This window comes from Dendrobates tinctorius, unplaced genomic scaffold (genome assembly GCF_039654945.1).
Source record: "Dendrobates tinctorius isolate UK_male_01 unplaced genomic scaffold, ASM3965494v1 ptg000281l, whole genome shotgun sequence".
NCBI classification, from domain to species: Eukaryota; Metazoa; Chordata; class Amphibia; order Anura; family Dendrobatidae; genus Dendrobates; species Dendrobates tinctorius.
Window position 1 is genome coordinate 2,839,330 of NW_027361948.1, and position 18,677 is coordinate 2,858,006.

Genomic DNA, 18,677 nt, shown 5'->3' on the forward strand with positions numbered 1-18,677 from the left:
TTAATGAATACTTTGTATGCATATGTAGGTATCATTATCCTAGTGTTGCCCATAAGGGCTATTCTGAAAAAGGTGCATTATGCAGCAATAATCATGCTTTATCAGCTTTATCCTATCAGTAATTTGCCATCTACAGAATGGGCAGAATGGGAGGAATAGAACTAAGCAACAGCATATGTGAAAAAGACTTTGGTATACTAATTGATCACAGACTGCACACAAGTCAACAGTGTGAAGCAGCAGAAAAGTCAGAGTTCTAGGATGTATTAAGAGAAGCATGGAGTCTAGATCATGTGAAGTAATTTTGCCCGTCTACTTCTCCTTGGTCATGCCACATCTGGAATACTGTGTACAATTCTGGGTACCACATTTTTAAAAAGACACTGAAAACTGAAGCAAGTTCAGAGAAAATGCTACCAGGATGGTGAGCAGACTGCAAAGTATGTCCTATGAGGAACGGTTAAAGGATCTGAGAATGGTTAACTTGCAAAAATGAAGGCTAAGAGGAGACTTAGTATGTGTCCACAAATATCTGAAGGAATGTCACAGTGCAAAGGTATCAACCTTATTCTCATTTGCACATGAAAACATAAGAAGTAATGGAATAAAACTGAAAGGGAGAAGATACAGATTAGATATTAGAATAAACTTTTTGATAGTGAGGGTGAGCAATGAGTGGAACAGGCAGTCACAAGAGGTGGTGAGTTCTCCTTCAATGGAAGTCTTCAAATAGTGTCTGGACAAACATCAGTCTGAGATGGTTTAGTGTATTCTGCATTGAGCAGGGGGTTGGACACGATGACTCTTGAGGTCCCTTCCAACTCTAACATTCTATGATTTTATGATTCTAAGGTTCAACACACAGATATGTCAATCTATTGACCACTGAACTTTTTAATTTCACGTTCAACATAATGATAATTTTCTAAAACCTAATGGTTGTTTTTCCCAATTTAAGCATGCTACATCTATTACATTGTATAGTATTTTTCATTTTTTTTATAACCTTCAATGGGCACAATGTTGGTATTAAAAATTGTAGAGTAGTGTCCAATAGCAACAGCAAACAAAATCATTTTTATTAAAGAAGCACCTCGCTGAAGTTTTTTCAACCAGATATATGTTAATGTGGATATAGTATAGTGTGTGTGTGTGTTAATATACTCACCCACAACCAGCTTCTCCAGGATCCAGTGTCATTCTGCTCCTCAGAGATGTCACCTTTTTCCAAAGTGTCTTAGTCACACTACACTCTTTTTGACCCAGGAGTGACTTTCATTGTATAAGCCTACAGAGCATCAGAGCAAGGTTCCACAGGCTTACATTGTTAAGGAAACTTGCGGTTCATGCAGAGTATAGACTATAGAGTGAATCGGAGAGTCTGAAGTGCGGTGATGTCACTGAGAAAAGGATCGGAGCGGCACTGGACCCAGACAAGGTTGCATTAGGTGAGTATATTAACACACACGTTACATGCCCATATATATAGATTTATTAAATAAAAATCTTTATGAGAGTACTTTTTTAATGGGTAATGTATTTGACGTCTTACAGGGGATTTCCCGCTTGAATCAGTGAGTGTCATAATGAAAAAAGGTTCTAAAGTTTATCCTCACTTTCCATTTTCCAAAATGGTTGTAAAGTGGTTCAAAAGCAGGAATCAGGCATTCATTTACTTCATTAGTAACCATTTTAATTTGGGGCTCAGTATTGGTAAAACTCAACTTAGAATTAAATGATTTTTTCATATTTAAAACTCTGATTTATATATCTTTTATGCTGTGTCACAAAGAATAAAAAGGAATATTGCCTAAACAAATTCACATTCCGCCTCTTTCAAAAACCAATAAAAAAGATACAAAGTTACTATAAAATGTTATTACCGTTCACTCACGGGTTTAATGACCAGATTTAGTGAAGTATAGGCTGTAAAATTCCAAACCAAAATCTTAGCTTTTCATACTTTCAACTTTATGGTGACTGAAGTTAATAAGTTTCTGCAAAATTCACAATAAGTGTGTAGGGTAAAGCGAGTGAAACTGCACCTGCAAATGTTATATTGTATTACTAATCTAATGTGAAAACTAGCACTTCATACAATGAACTCCAGTAAAGCTGGTCCAAAATATCACACTCTTCCAAACAATGAACCACCCAGCAGGGAAGTAAGTGTACAAATCCTCTTAAGGGCCCATTACAGCGATCTCGCTGGCGAGATCGCTGATTTTGTGACACATCAGCGATCTCTCCAGCGAGATCACTGTGTGTGACATCCAGCAGAGATCGCCCCCCCGCGGGGTATCGCTGATCGTGCTGGATCATCCTGGCCTGTTTTTTCATTGCTGGCCTCCCGCTAACCAGCGCGCATTGCTGCGTGTGGCAGCGGGAGCCAGCGATGAGCTACGCTGCACGCTGGTTACCAACGTAAACATCGGGTTTCTAAGGGCCACGGGGCCCTTAGAAACCTGATGTTTACCCTAGGTACCAGCGTGCACTGCAGGCAGGGCTGGAGGTGGAGGCAGAGCGGCGCACAAACCGGAGTAACTCTGCTATCTGCTACTCCAGTCTGTCAGACCGGAGTAGCAGATAGGAGAGCTACGCCGGTCTGTCTGCGCCACTCTGCCTCCACCTCCCGCCCTGCCTGCAGTGCACGCTGGTATCTAGGGTAAACATTGGGTTTCTAAGGCCCCCACGGCCCTTAGAAACCCGATGTTTACGTTGGTAACCAGCGTGCTCGCTGGTCCTGATCGCTGGAGGGGCTATGTGACAGCCCACCAGCAATTAGCTAACAATGTCCCAGCGATCCCATCCACGACGGATCGTTGGTGGGATCGCTGGGACATCGTTATGTGTAACGGTACCCTTACACACATGGCTAGCAGTATTACTTAATATTTTTCTCTCTATTGTTTTCCTCTACAGATATCTAATTACAGATATCCAATTTCTAAGAATTGCCACCTCATGGATTAACATGGTTATAGAGTAAGTTAGTATTGACCTATGTGTACAGTATTTCTCATGTTTCCACCACAGATAAATTTCTAGTTTTAGACAAAACCTTTCAATTTGATGATATCTTCTAGTAATTTTTCAATATTTAGAAATGCCTTTACCATTGGACTCAGGTGCATGGATGGATTATGGATCCGTATTGCATGAATATGTAATGTGTCAAGATCTAATATTGTACCTGTGTCTGATTGCAATTTTAAGAGTTTTTTTACCTCTTTGATTCAGACAGGATTACGTAGAAGGAAGAATATAGTGCTTCTCTCATTCAGGCTGTAAGAGATTATCTTGTGCATTTCATAAATGAATAATCTATGTGAAATAGGTGTAATGGGAGACAAGCAATAAAAGAAAAAAGGTGTAGAAACAGAAAAATAGTGCTGGGTAGCAACAATTCAGCGAGCAGCATGCATTACCTAATGTAAATAAGTCACTAAAGAAATCCATTATGTGTAAATGTTTCCATACTTTTTCAGGCTTGAACATAGTTTATAAGAAGCTAATTCTTCATAGCTAATGTTCTATGTGAGTAAAGCATATCTGGGAGAGGTTGAGTGAAATAACCTTCAATGGGATGAGGAAATAAAATGTGCTAAAGGGATATTCTAAAGTTATTAAATTGCTTTAAATACTTAGTATGAAAATATGCAAGTTTACAGTTGACATGTTTTTTTCTATTAGCCGTCATACTCTTTCTGTAGAGCGTGACCACAAGTGCCTCTCCATACCTTGGCCCAGATTGTATAGTAGTTATATTTTAGGAGAGAGATAACTTCTAGTATCCCAGCTACCTATCTCCAACCCATTGATTTCTATACAGCAGTTAGCTCACTATCTACCCATCTCCCTAAGCTCACTAAGCTCCTGACAAGCTGCTGTTATAAATCTTACAAAATCACCAATCTACAGCATCAGCTTCTCCCACAACAGATCTCTTAATCAAGGCTATCGGTTCTGGCTCTATATGTAAATATAGTTATTGCAGTGTAAACTTCAGAACAAACACTGGTAGCTGAATGTGCTACAGTAGAACCAGTGCTGAGCTTTAAATTTCCACCAATAATATGGTTCTACTAATCACCAAAATTGTGAATCAAAGAGGAGTGACCACTGTTAGGGTTGGTAGATTTCACTAAATAAAAATAAATAATAAAGTGCAATAACAACCCACTGTCCTCTGTGAAAAGATGTATAACTGCTGCTAGTGAACAATGGCAGAACCAACCAGCAAGCGAACAACTTAAACATGCTTTGTTAAATGTCACACAATGTGAACAGGACTCAGAGTACCTAGCTCAGTTACTGCACAGAGTTGTACTACGAGAAGTAAATAGCGTACTAAACCCTGTTAAACATCACAGGGGAAGTAACACAAAGGTAGAAATCGATCTGCAAATAAATTGTGCTAACCGCACACGGGAAGCCAGAGTGGAAAAATGGAAATGAACTCATGTGGCGCTAGGTGCAAGATCCTGTCACTTTCTCAGAGAAGTCTAGCCTAAGGGTTGGCCTTGCTCTGTAACTCAACTTTGCTAACTGCACACATAAAGGAAACAGATGCTAAGCCAAGAAGTAATTACCCGATCCTAACCCTACCTGCCCAAATAGTACTTCTCTGCATATGGAGAGACACACTCGAACATGTGACCAGAGTGGTAAAGTATCCATTCACATACACCACACATTAGTGATATTAGCGTGCCCACGTGCACCACTGGGATCCTTTTATACACTAGGCTCCACCCCAAACACTCATGCCCAGTCGGTTGTGGGCAAATCCGGAGCTGCCACCTTGCCAGAGCAGCATATGTCTGACAACCAATGAGCAGATGCCACATCACGGACATGCTCAGTCGGGTGAACTCTGGACTCCCAAGTGTCAGGCTGCACCTGCATGTCGCTGGTTAACACAGAATAGGCTGGAAAGCCAGCAGTAAACAAGTGAATATCACAAGTCTGAGCAAGATTCTGGGACTGACATCTGTGTTGAGCAGCACTCGCAGCAGCTGGGCCAGAATGGGAGACCACAACACCAGGCAATGCTTGGGATCTATCCCGTGCCGTGGGAGAATCCCAATGCCTAACAACCTCCATGCCAGAAAAGTAAGTACACTGCATAGCTTTAAGCTGCTGTCGATCTATCAATCAATGTCAAATATTTTCATGAATTGTGAATTCTTGAAACTGATCTGTTTACACATAAAACAATTTGTACTTTAGATTAGCATATATACAACATACATAATGAGTTCCCCTGCAGAGTCACAGATATATAAAATTATCAGTACATTGCATTATTTAACCCCCTCACAACCAAAGGTATTTTCGTTTTTGTTTGCTGCCAACTGCCGTGGGTGGATCGCGGTTCTACCCGTTGCTATTGCAGGCACATGTCAGCTGTATATATCAGTTGACATGTGCCTAGATAGGTGCGGGCTCAGCGCCGGAGCCCACACCAAACAGGGGGAGTCCGACATCGGCCTACTATTATGCTCGATGTCAGAAAGGGGTATGATGCAGTGACCCCTGTTGCAGCTAGGGGGCGCTGTATGTGCTCTTCAGAATATGCATGTGGGCGTTTCCTTGATTGTGATGGTGAAACAGTGACCGGCATGATTGTAAATGGCTGGTATGTGTCGCAGAGGTCATCTGCGCTGTAAGCCCAAAAATGATTTTGTGCTGGGACTTGTAGTCCACGAGTTTATTTACCTATAAGGGGGACTTATAGGGCTAGTCGGAGAGCTGGACGGGTTTGACTAGCCACACATGAACGGCCCACATATGGGGGTGGTTTGGGATATATATAATGTGACTGAGGTCTGGTCACATGGTCATGTGTTTTGAACATGAGTGGTCAGAGTGCAAGATCCTGGAAGGCCTGTGTGTTGGGAGGTCCTGGCCATAGGATCGGATCCCTGAAAATTTCTGCAATCACTCGACTTTCCGTCTGTACTTTTATCCATCTCGTTTGCTCTTGCGGAGAGTCTGGACTGTCTTACTGAGACTGTAATATACTGTATATGAAGACTGAAAAATACCCCAACAGTGTATACTGGTGTACGCGTCGAAAACATTACCCTTTTTCTACTACTTTAGATTCTTAACTTACTACAATCATGTCGAATCTATACAGGGCCTGAGACCATCTGAGTCTGCCTCCTGATATATTGACATCGATTTGTAATGTGTAAACTATGCTACATATATACCTGTTATCGAGTGATATTGTGCCCTTTCTCAACTTTCTACAATCTTGTTGAATCCATACTGGGCCTGAGACCGTCTGAGTCTGCCTCCTGATTAGAGATGAGCGGTGTTCAAGTCGACCTGTTCGCCAAGTTCAAATTTGAGCTGTTTTGGGAGGTGTTCGAGCCGTTCGTCGAACTCGAACACGTTGCTTAAATTTCGGCTGTTAGAGGTTCCGTTCAAGAACGGTTCGTTCACCAAATGCGTAACTTTATTTTCACATTAATAATGGTTTTCAATGTTAATAGACAGTTTCATGGCATAGTAGCAGTGTCTGGTAGCCAGCGGTGTAGTGCACCTGTCAAGGAGCTACACCATGTGTGTTTCTAATAATTTTTTACTGCATCTTGTATAGAAAATCCTTTTGGGCCTTGTAGCACTGTCTGCTACTCAGCAGAGGAGCCCACCCGTGAACCTAGCTATGCCGACTGTTTATGAAAGAACCAGTTTTTGACTGCATTTAGCCCAGTTAATACTTTGGGCCTAGTAATTGTGTCTGCTACTCAGCAGAGGAGCCCACCCGTGAACCAAGCTGTGCCACCTGTTTATGTAAGAACCATTTTTTAACTCCATTTTGCCCAGTCAATACTTTGGGCCTAGTACCTGTGTCTACTGCTCAGCAGAGCAGCCCACCCATGAACCTAGCTATGCCGTCTGTTTATGTAAGCACTGTCCGCTACTCAGCAGAGTTGCCCACCCATGAACCAAGCTATGAAGCCTGTTTATGTAAGAACTGCATGCTACTCAGCAGAGGAGCCCAGCTGTTAAGCAAGCTACAGCACCTGTGGTTTGGACAATTAATTTTTTCACATTCTTTCTGGAATGTCGGCTAGGCCTAAATCCGGAATTACGGTTGACCTGCAGTTACTGGGAAATCCTCTTTCGCGAGGAAGAATTGGAATCACAGATCACCATCACTAACGGGGTTCAGCGGGTTATCCGCACCTGTAAGCGACACACGCTGGTCCTTTCAGTGTAGCGCGCATGCAACCCCGGACATGTAAAGGCATGACAGACCTGTTATTGCTTGATCTTGCGTGCCAGAGCCTCGCGTGTCCCTCTAGTAAGCTGGACGCGGACCGCGGGGTCATGCCGGAGTCTCGTTCGTTAACAGAATTAAGGGTCGTGGGAATAACGCCGCCCGATCGGCAGTTGGCATAATTTATGGTGGGAAGTCCAATGGTATATGATCACCTTCGATTTTAGAATTGTAGATTTTTTTTATTTTAGATTTTTAGTCCAGCCTTTCTTGACTTTATAAGGGCATGACATGCCTATATCTGTGTCTCCTCCTCCTCCTTTTACTCCTCCACCTCTTTTCTACATGTAGTTGCCCTTTTCCATATATTATTTTTGTTTTCTGAGCAATGTGTCTGCTTTGGGACACCTTTTAAGGTGTTTTGCAATTGTTTTCTATGTGTTTGTTTGTATGTGTTTGTCTGCCATCATTTTCAATGGGGCTCAACGGTGTTCGTCGAACGTTCGACGAACATTCAACGAACTTGCCTCCTGTTCGACGAACCGAACCGAACTCGAACACTAGCGAGGTGGTTCAACACTACTCCTGATATATAGACGTACATTTTTAATGTTTAAACTATGCTATATATACCTGGTATCTGGTGATACTGTAACCTTTCTGCCAGGAAGTCCTCCTCCACCCACCACTCTAAGTGTATCATTGACACCTGGAACATTGGCCCACATGTGAGATTATTTCTTGCGGATCTTCTTTTTATATTGTGGTGTGATCCATCCTGAGCGTGTGAGAGTCTGTGGGTTACTCCTGCAATTTATATGTAGATTTAAAAATTACCCCAACTCTGTATACAGCTCTACGCTTGTGATACAATACCCATTTACTGCTTTTTATATTCTGGTCTAATCCAAACTGACCAAGGGAGAGTCTGTTTCTGACTTTGGAAATAAATACTGAGATTGACAATGACCCCTACACTGTGTACAGCTGAACGCTTCAGATCCATTACCGTTTTACGGCTTTTTATATTGTGTTGTAATCCATACTGAGCCTGAGAACGTCTGTGCCTGCCTCATGAAATATATATGAAGATTTAGAATGTTTAAACTATACTATATATACCTGGTATCTGATGATACTGTACCCTTTTTCTACTTTTTATATTCTTGTCTAATCCATACTGAGCCTGTGAGAGTCTCTGTGTGACTCATGAAATATATAGGGAGATTGACAATTATCCTTTGACTGTATAGAGCTGTACGCTTCTGATACAGTACCATATATCTGATGTTATTTTGGGTACATTTTCTCCAAAATTTGGAAGTATGGTGGAAGAGGCCACGGACGTGGGCGTGGGGGGGGCCAGCTGGTACTGATGGTGGTGGTGCATCTGCTGGTAGTGGCAAAAGAACAATAGCAGCTAAGGCAGGAGGAGTTGAGCCTGCGTCATGGTCTAACTCCGGAACACCTGGAAGGCTACCTTTTCTGGGAGTAGGTTAACCGCTTTTAAAGCCGGAGCATCAGGAACTGGTTTTGGCTTACACTGCCAAAACAGACTCCAGCAAATATGCCCTCTTCTTCTGAAGTTTCAAAAAATGCAAACACTGAGTTGTCAAGTTCTGGCTCCTGGTCAGGAAGAACCCCTTTCCTTGTGTCCTTCACCCCCACCAAAAGTGAATGATGCAGCAGGCCACACTTCACATTAGTCCATGTAGCTCTTTCCCACATACCATGCCTGGGTTATCAAGTCAAATCGTGAATTCCCCAGTCCAAGATGAATCTGACATCGAGTGTGGGTGGCCAGCTAGGGCAGTGGGGTTACTTGATACCGGGCTGGTGTCTCAGAGGGATGGTCACGGTGGTGGTGACCCGGTCCGTGGGCATGGGTGTCCATGCAAAGGGGTGAATAACGTTTATAGGTGAATGATATGTCACGCCACCTGTGGTTTGTGATCAGATTGACCAGCACTGCAGTGTCACTTCTCTGGGACAGATGTTGTGGTGCAGCTAAGAGGTAGAAGCCCTGCCCAGGTAGGGCCGTAGTTGCAGGGCAGATGAAAGAGTTGGTAGATGGTGTGCAGTGCAGGATGTAGCAGAGCCGTGCACCAGGCGCAAGAGAAAAATGACAGACACAGTCGTGCAGTTCCTTTACCTGTACTTGGTAAGTGCCGTTCAGGACCCAGAGTACAGATGGAGGAGTTGGTCAGCCTGGAAGCAAATTAGGAATTCTCTCTCTGCAGATAGGTAGTGTGGCCTCCGTTCTAGCACTTATCTGAGGTACTCGCAGTACTGAGTTCACTGAAGTTCCCCCTGTTGACTCTTTTGAAACTTTCTTGTATGGCAGGCAGCCGTAGCCTTTTCCTTCTGGCTCACACAAGTCACTGATGGGGCCGCCAAGCCTTAGTTGGGAACAGAGCATTTCCAGCTGCTACTTCTGCTGCAGGACCATCAGTGTCCCTACAAACTCGGAGACCGGAATCAGGACCATGCGCTCCAGCTAGGAGTGAGTCTTAACTCTGATTATCCTCCAGCTCCCCTTCTCTTATCCACACACTTCCCCTTCCCTTCACAGACTGCCCTAACTTCCCTCCTCCGACCACAGAGAGCAGCTCCTCAGCAGTCAGGTTCAGAGCTCTCCCTGCTGGCCTGGAGGGTGAACTATGATTGTGTGTTGGTTTAACTGCTAGAGAGATCCTTCATTGCTCCCAAGCATGACATCACACTCCCTAGGAGGAAGGTAATGCCACTGTGGCGACCGTACTCCAGGGGACGCCACAAGTGCACTGATGCCCAGCCACTGCTAGATGATTCTGCTGGTACATTGACTCAGACCACTACATTCCCCTCGCACTCTACACAGCCAGAATCTGACCCTGATGAAACTCAGGTTCCCCTTCCTGCATACTATACCATAGTGACAAAGAGGAAGATGCAGATGAAAGTGCAGGTTCCTTGAGCAGGTGAGGGGTCATACTCATGGGCAACGGCACTGGCACAGGGCCCCTCATAGTACGCAAAAGTGTCTCTGCCGTTGGGAGCCACCTGCCGTCAGACACACCGCCGTATTATGAGGGGCCCTGTGCCAGTGCCGTCGCCAATGAGTGGGCCCCCCTGCTTGCTCAGGATCACAGCACTTGCAAAGTTGAAATACTTATCTCTCCCTGCTCCACTGCCGTGACATCTTCCGTGTCTCCTGACAGTGACATTCTGGTCTGAGAGCGCGATGACATCACGTCTGTATGCCCTCTGCCTAAACAGTCCAAGTGCAGAGAGATGGAAGATGGGGACGACGAGGAGTCCAGAGTAGTACAGGGAGGAGACTTATTTAATTGTTTTAAAGGTTGGGAGCAATTTTTGGGGAGCACTATACTCTGGAGAGTGATATATGGGGCCCACCATACACTGGAGCATTCCAAAGGTGGACATCAGACATTGGAGCAGCATTTACAGGGCCCATTGTACACTGGAGCATTAGAAATGGGGCCCATTATATATGGAGCATTATTTGGGCCCATAAGACAGTGGAGCTTCATCCATGGGGACCAACATATACTGTAGCATTATGTGGAGCTCATCATATACTGTATGGAACATTACATGGGACCAATGATTCTGAATGGAGAAATATATGGGCCTCATTACTCTGTATAGTGCTCTATGTGGTGGCCATAATACTGTATGGAGTAATATACTGTCCGTTTTTGGAGCTATTGGAGAATTTAAAATGGATATCAGTCATGTGATGTAAGAAGTGAAGTATTTTTCATTGTACCATACCGCTTTTTCTCTGCCGTATCAGAGGATCATGAATTGTGGCATGAGTTAAAGGAGCCCATTGACACTCTTTGTCCCTGGGTCCACAAAAATCTGGAGCCAGCCCTACCCCCCCCCCACAACTTTAGCCAAATAACCCCCAGATTTCAATGCCTAACTATTATTATAAAGTAAATTAAGGTTAACAAGCTTAAGTAATAAGAATTGATGTTTTTGGCATTAAAATGGGCACTGTAGGTGTGTTTCCTGTTCTCCACTCACTGCCGACTTTTATTCCCCATTGACTTGCATTGGGTTTCGTGTTTCAGTCGGCCTTCGACTTTTCACGATAATCGGCAGATTTCGTTTGACACGACTTTTGTGAAAGTCGGGTTTCATGAAACCTGACTCGACCCGAAAAAAGGCAAAGTCACTCATCTCTACTGTGGACACATCCTGACAGCTACTTATCAGAAGAATACTATGATAACATATGCTTAGGTCTCCGGATTTATTCTATTATTTTTAGACTGAGGCTATTTACAAAAATCATTGATCTTTTTCTAAATTGACTATTAGATCCATGGCCCTGATTCACTAAAGTGTTTTGCCAAATTTCAAGGTTGCTCAGAATTGTTGTGACTTTTGATATTATCACAGCGATTTCATCCAGGTCTGTCATAATCCGTGGAGCTGTTACGGGTTGGTGTGGAGTAGGTAAATGACACCACATCTTATCTAATTTATGAAAAATTGTGATGTAAAAAACACCAGAAATCTTACTCCAGTCCCTGAATGGATTGTGGTCAAGCATGTGCCACTTTTCAGATGTGCCAGATTCATTAAGAAGCGTGTGTCTCTTAATGAATCAGGCGCCTTTAACGCCAACTCACCCCTTTATCAAAACCTGGGTGACCAATGCCTGTCTTGATGAATCAAAGCTATTAAACATAAACTTACATCATATTGCTTCCTTAATTTTATGTCTAGGCAGTGACAGGTTTGTGATTTCTTAGTAGATTTTCAGTATCTGAATAAGGGAGTAGATGAATTTTAATTTTGCATTGTGGAAGGAAGAATGACATTGTTGGCAACCAGCAATGTAAAAGGGCACAAGGTCACTTCCTACAATATTATAACAAAAACAGTGCAGAGATGTAAAAAGGACTTAATACTTGAACTAACTGAACTAAATATCAAGTAAAAATCCCAGAGATCCCTAAATCCTACCACTCTTCCTTTGGGCAGAGACACACTGCCATATTGCTTGTGCGAGAATCGCATTGTAAACCTCGTACTGGCTGTCGGCTCTCCTGACCTGAGCTTGACAGCTGCATAGTAATCCATCATGCTGTCATGCTTAGGTCAGGAGAGGTGCCGGGCCAGTCCATTCGGGTGAGTTATACGGCCGTCTGGTTCAGCCCTGTTTGTGATGCACCACTCCTTTGCAGACATATTTATTTTAGACTACACTATGTGAAATCTCTGCTTTGCTGTCTAACTGGGAGTTACTTCACAGTGTTCTTTGGAGGTGTGTGCTTTTAGCCCTCCTTGCCACATACTGGAAATCAAAGCTCGGCAGCTGAAATAGCAGTCTGTCAGTCTAAATTGGTAGTGGGAGAGGTGAAAGTAGATAAGACTTAGAAGACTTTGAAGAATCACCCAGTTGGTCTGCAAAGCATGAATTTCAGATAGTGAAGTCCAGAAATAACAAATGTGCATATCTCTGCAATGAAATGGCGCAGTGCAAAGTGGAAAAAGTACCAGAATCATGGGAGCGCAAGGATTTTTACAATACATTTAACTTAATTTTTTTTCTCAATAAGTGACATATCCTCTTTAATATCAATGTGTGCTATCCTTGTGTTACTGTAAGGAACTTTTAGGATACAGTGACCTCTTGCTGTTTAAGAATGACCCAAAGGAAATAAGAAGTGGCAGTAGAGTATTATAGATTTTGCTAGCTTATACACAGGGGTGCTTTTAAAAAGGAATAGTGGAGATTTTGACATGCTGTTTGAAGCAAGATGTCATCTCCAAGTAACATGAGACAAGAAGCTGGAGCTCAAAAAAATCTATAGCTTCTGTGTTCAATACCAGTTACAAGATTTCAGTACATCATGACTCATCTATGACAAGTTTGTATGTGTATATATGTATATAAATATATATATATATATATATATACAGTCCTGTTTGAAAGTGTTGGCACCCTTGAAATTGTTCTAGAAATTGTTTATTCAGGCAGACTGAACACTCGTTACAGGTAGCATATTGCTTCAGGAGTGAGGTTTATAGAACAAGAGTTCCGAAGCTATTATATTTTTATATATTTTTCATACAAAAAGTAGGTAATGTCTATAAAAATATACAAAAATGTTGCAAAATGGACAAAACAATACAGTATAAACAATTACATAAAATGAAAAAAGATAAACAGAAGAAATGTACTAAACCTGTGTGACGGAAATGGATCAAAGCTTAGCAGAGAGAAGCACTCCTTAGGGCAACAGACAGAACCACAAGGCACTGTGTCTTCCAGGACTGACAATGATCACATTTGGTTTTATTAACACAAGTCACACCCACATCCCATACCTCCAGCGATGCATAACAATGCTGGTCAGGGATGTGGCTAGTTCTTTTCGAAAATTATGGGATTCCTAACTTGTACGATATCTTTATCCTTGAAGGTCTCAGGTGGGAGATATTACTGCCATGTTCTCATTATGAGTTTACCTTTCTATAAATAGGAGACATGGCATGGATAGCATCATCCGTCATTAGTTTAGAGTTGTTGCCGCAACCGTCCAGTGACATAAGACAATGCATTACCTTCACCACTTGATCATGACTTCAAAAATATGTCTTTCATATCTGTCATATCTATGCCATTTATAAAAACCTCAATATTCATAATTTGCAAAGGGGGAAAAGGATTTTAAAGTAATCTGCTTGAATTTCTGGTCATATGGAGGCATAAATCTGTCACCTCCCCTATTCTGCTGCAAGCTGAGGAAGATGGAATTGGTGTCTGTGATCTATCACATGATGAAGTTTAATTACCTGTTTGCAGGAGGTGGGTGTTAGATGTCTCAGCCATAGTTAAGAGTCATCTAGGGGTCATAGAGCTAGATTTTGCTTTGTGTAATCTTTGCTTCAATGTTAATATGAGAACTTTATAGATTTTACAATTCTACCTTTAACAGTGATAACAGTTTAATTTTATCAATTAACAAAATGCAAAGTTAATAACAAAAGAGAAATCTCAATCAAATCAATACTTGGTGTGAACTAACCAAAGATCTTCAGTGGACGTAGGCTTGCACAAATCCTTTTTTCACTTCATCTAGTTCTACACAGTTGCTATGGTGTTGAGATGAGGGCCTTGTGGAGCCATATCATCACTTTCAGAACTCCTTATTCTTCTTAATGATGTAAATAGTTATTTATTACATTGGCTGTATAATGGGGGCATTTGTCCTGCTGAAGAATATATTTGGAGCCAATGAGACATCTTCCTCATGGGATTGCATGAAGAATAATTATCTGCCAGTTTTTACCAGCATTGAGAACACCATTAACCTTGAACAAATATCAACTCCATTTTCTGAAATGCAGCTCCTTACTTGCAAAGGACTTCCACCATGCTTCACTGTTTCCTGTGAACACTCATAATTTTATCACCCTTAAAACAAACTACCTTCTATTATAGCAAAATAGTACAATTCTTGACTGATCTATCCAGAGTTACTTCTGCCATTTTTCTGCACCCCAATTCCTACATTTTTCCGCATAGTTGAGTTACTTTGCCTTGCTACAATGTTGAATGTATGGTTTTTTGCAGTTCTGCAGTTTTGCAGTTCTTCCATGAATATCACTTCTCACTAACTTCTCTGAACAATAGATATGTGTAGCTAGGTCTCACTGGTTTCTGCCTGTTCTGAGATAATGACACTTCTGGACATCACTTGATTTTGAAGTAAGCATGATGTGTATTTCATCGGCTTCACTAAGTTTCCTTGGCCAACCACTATGTCTACTGTCCTTGTCATTACCAATTTCTTTGCGTCCTCAATGCTAAGAAGTACAGGCAGATACTCATCCACCATGCAATACCATCAGAAAGGTTTCTGATTGGCTCCAAAATTATTCTGAATCAAGACAATGACCCCAAACATACAGCCAAAGTGTTTATGAACTAGCAAAACTGTGTGCAACTGTACGTAGAAGAATTGATCGGAGGGGAAAATATTGTTGTGATATATATGTAGCTATTGTTTATTCACTTTGCATTTTGCTAATTCATAAAAATAAATTAACACTTTTTTAAAGCATTCTTACTTTTTCATATCTGCCTAAAACTTTCACACACTACTATACATGTACACTCATTTCTCAAAAAAAAGTAGAAGCTTATTACTGTGGGTGTGGGCCTCATGATCCTGGTCAATAATCAACAATATATAATGAACAAAAATGGCAGGATTCCAAAATATCAGTGTAGTGGGAAGTTTTTTAAGATAAAATACCTAGTTGTCTGTGCTGAAACGTCACATTTGGGCTATATAAAGTCCTCTGTACTGCAGAGTAAATATAGATAGCAATAGCAAATATATGTACATACTGAGTTTATACAGTAAAATCTCTGTACCCTACCTAAATGAACAGGTATTCAATAATCAGAAATTCTGCTATTTCTTTCTGAAATATTACCCCTTAGGCTTCCTAGGCTGCTCAGCCAGTCGACCAGTTCTATTGATTTACACTGATGAGGGGCAAAAACCCAGGAACAAATGTCTGCAAATGAAGATTCTACTTTTTAAGTAGGCATACAATGTGCTTAAATAGACCGCTGTTAGTGTCCTACTTTCTTATGATAGCGTTGCTCCTATAACATACATATAATTATTCTTCAGAAATATTATTCCTGTTTAAACAGTTTTTCAAGCCTTGGGTGTAAAGGGGTTTGGTTCTAGTACATAACGTTGTTAAGTACTATATTATATGTCCCATTTTTCATGTTTTTGAAATATAATAAGCTTTACATTCTCCACTAATTTAGGATTGTTCAGCGAAAGTCAAACATTAGCCACGGGAGCGTGAATAACCAGATATTGTAATGTTCATACAGAATTATGCAAATCCCAGACTTCATCCACAACACAGACATGGAAAAGCGTGGAGCAGTTCTATTAAAAAGGGAGTTCGATTTTCTTCACCCAAAGCGCTACTGCCCAAAGGGGCTGTGAATACAAAAGCTCTGCTTATGATGGCTCTGAATGCAATCTGATAGGTTTCTGTGTTTCAAGAATTGTTATTTCCATTAAAGAAATGTAACCATGGCAAGTAGCGCTTCACTGCGCATAAGAAATATGTCTGACAATAGCTCACCTGGGGCTAAACTGTGAATCTCAGAACATTCAGAGTAATTCTTAATTATTTTAAATATTTGCATCTTATTTCAGAAATGACAAAACTCATCTTCCGTTTTTACACATTTGAATACCTTTTATTTAAAATAAATTTCCAAATACACTAAATTTCCAAATACACTAAGGTAGATCTATCCAAACTAATGAAATGGAAAATTGAGGCAGCTACCTACACCAACCAGTGGGGTTGCGACTTTCATTTTTCTATGGCATATAAAAAATAAGAACTGTAATCTGATTGGTTATTACTGTTCCATTTTCCCCTTCAACTAGTATGAATAAATCCTTATTATATCTATGTGAGACTGAGGGTCAAATCTCTGACATCCCCAAGTGGTCCAATGTATGAAAATGTATCTGACATGTATTTTACAGCATTGTATTGTATTTATCAGTTATCCTTCCAGAGCTGCAGTTTCCTGTTGATAGTGTAGACAGAGTTAAGGGGGTTTTACACATAGCGATATCGCTAGCAATATCGCTAAAGCGCCACCAATTTTGTGACGCAGCAGCGATATTGCTAGCGATATCGCTATGTGTGATACTTACCTCCGACCGGCTCCCCAGCTGTCTGTCGCTGATCGCGCGAGATCGAGCAGCTCCATTTCTCGACGGGCGCTTCCTGCTGGCGCCGACGAGCGACGCGTGGATGCGGGCAGGAGGACGTCAGGATCGCCGCATCTGAAAGGTAAGTAACGACCGCTGCTACGTCGCTGTGAGATCTGCCTGTTTGGCAGCTCACTAGCGATCATTTAGCAATGCACCAGCAATCCTGACCGGGTTGTATCGTGGTCGGGATCGCTGGTGCATCGCTAAATGTAAAGGGGCCTTTAGGGTCCCGTTTCACTTAGCAATGCACCAGCGATCCCGACAATGATGCGACCTGGTAGGGATCGCTGGTGCGTCGCTAAATGATCACTAGGAAGCTGCCAAATAGGCAGATCTCTTCAGCGATGCAGCAACGATCCAGAGATCAAACAGCGATGCGCACTGGCGAGCGGGACGCCGACGATGAAAAAATAGCCCAGGACATTCCTGCACGATCAGTAATATCCAGCAGGGGGGCCAGTCGCTGCTGCGTGTCACATGTGGCGATATCGCAGGAGAGATCGCTGCTGCGTCACAAAATCGGTGCCGCATTAGCGATCTCGCTAGCGATCTCACTATGAGAGACGGGGCCTTTAACTGTAGAGGCCAGCCCAGGTTGGGGAGGAGGATTGGGGATTGTGGGTTAGTGGCAGAAAAAGGGAGATCAGTTAGTTAGGTTGTTCAGACAAGGAAGGAAGTAAAGACACCCTTCTGGTGAAGGTGATTTTCACTGGAGTGTGAGTGTGTGTGTAAGAGGAGATCAGAGAAGCAGATGGACAGAGAAGGAAACAACTAAGAAGAATAGCTGGGTTATTGGCTGTGGAATACTCCTAGCAGGCAAGTTGTGGAAGGGTACTTTGGTTCAGCAAGTTGTAGAGTCCATACTGGTATCAGGGAAGGCAAAGTGTCAGCTAAATCTTGAGAGCTGTGGGCCTAAGAAAAGGCAAGGTGGCACAAAAAGTAAAGGAGTTAGCCACAGGCGCTTTATTTTCATGGTTCCTGAAAGTGGACTGAAGATAGAGAAAATAGGAAGGAGCAGCTGAAGAGTCATAGCTGTCTGGGAAGCTTGAAAGTCCCTAACTCTGCTAGTGAGAAATAGCACCAACTGTGCCACTGAAAATGTTTGTTGAAGACACGCCACTGTACTGTAACCCAAAGAATGATGCCTGCATCTCCTGTGGTGCTTTGTTGATAAATGAAACACACAGTAAAATTGAACTTGTTTTATACACCGTTATGGTCTCACATACATGGGGTCGTGGGAAATCAAAGCCACATTAAGCGCAGCGGACCAGAGAAGTCAGAAATGTCCACAGGCACCAGAGCAACACACACTAGACGTAGGCCCCTGTTTTCTGTAATGTGCCGGGGTGATGGACTCATGATACTCGGGTACAGCTACCACATTATTTGATGGGTTAAGACCAGGGTCAAAGGAACAAATGAAACATGGTCCATATTGTGTTCTGTATATTTAATTTTCAGATCTGTATGTCACGCTGTGTTCGTTTTTAACATCTATTTTTTACAAACACAACAGAAAAATAAATAAAAACAATTCCAAATTCTGTTTTCTATTTAATCTTTGCAATGAATCCATTAAATGTTCATGCCATATGGATCAGTACAGTATGATCAGTATGATGTCAGTATGGGATCCATTT

General features: G+C 42.1%; 1 protein-coding gene across 1 annotated transcript in view; it reads right to left on the reverse strand.

Annotated features, from left to right (window-relative positions):
* The window catches only part of PLXNA4 (plexin A4), a 1,025,959-nt gene that overhangs the window by 331,349 nt on the left and 675,933 nt on the right, over positions 1-18,677 (reverse strand). The window lies entirely within an intron of this gene.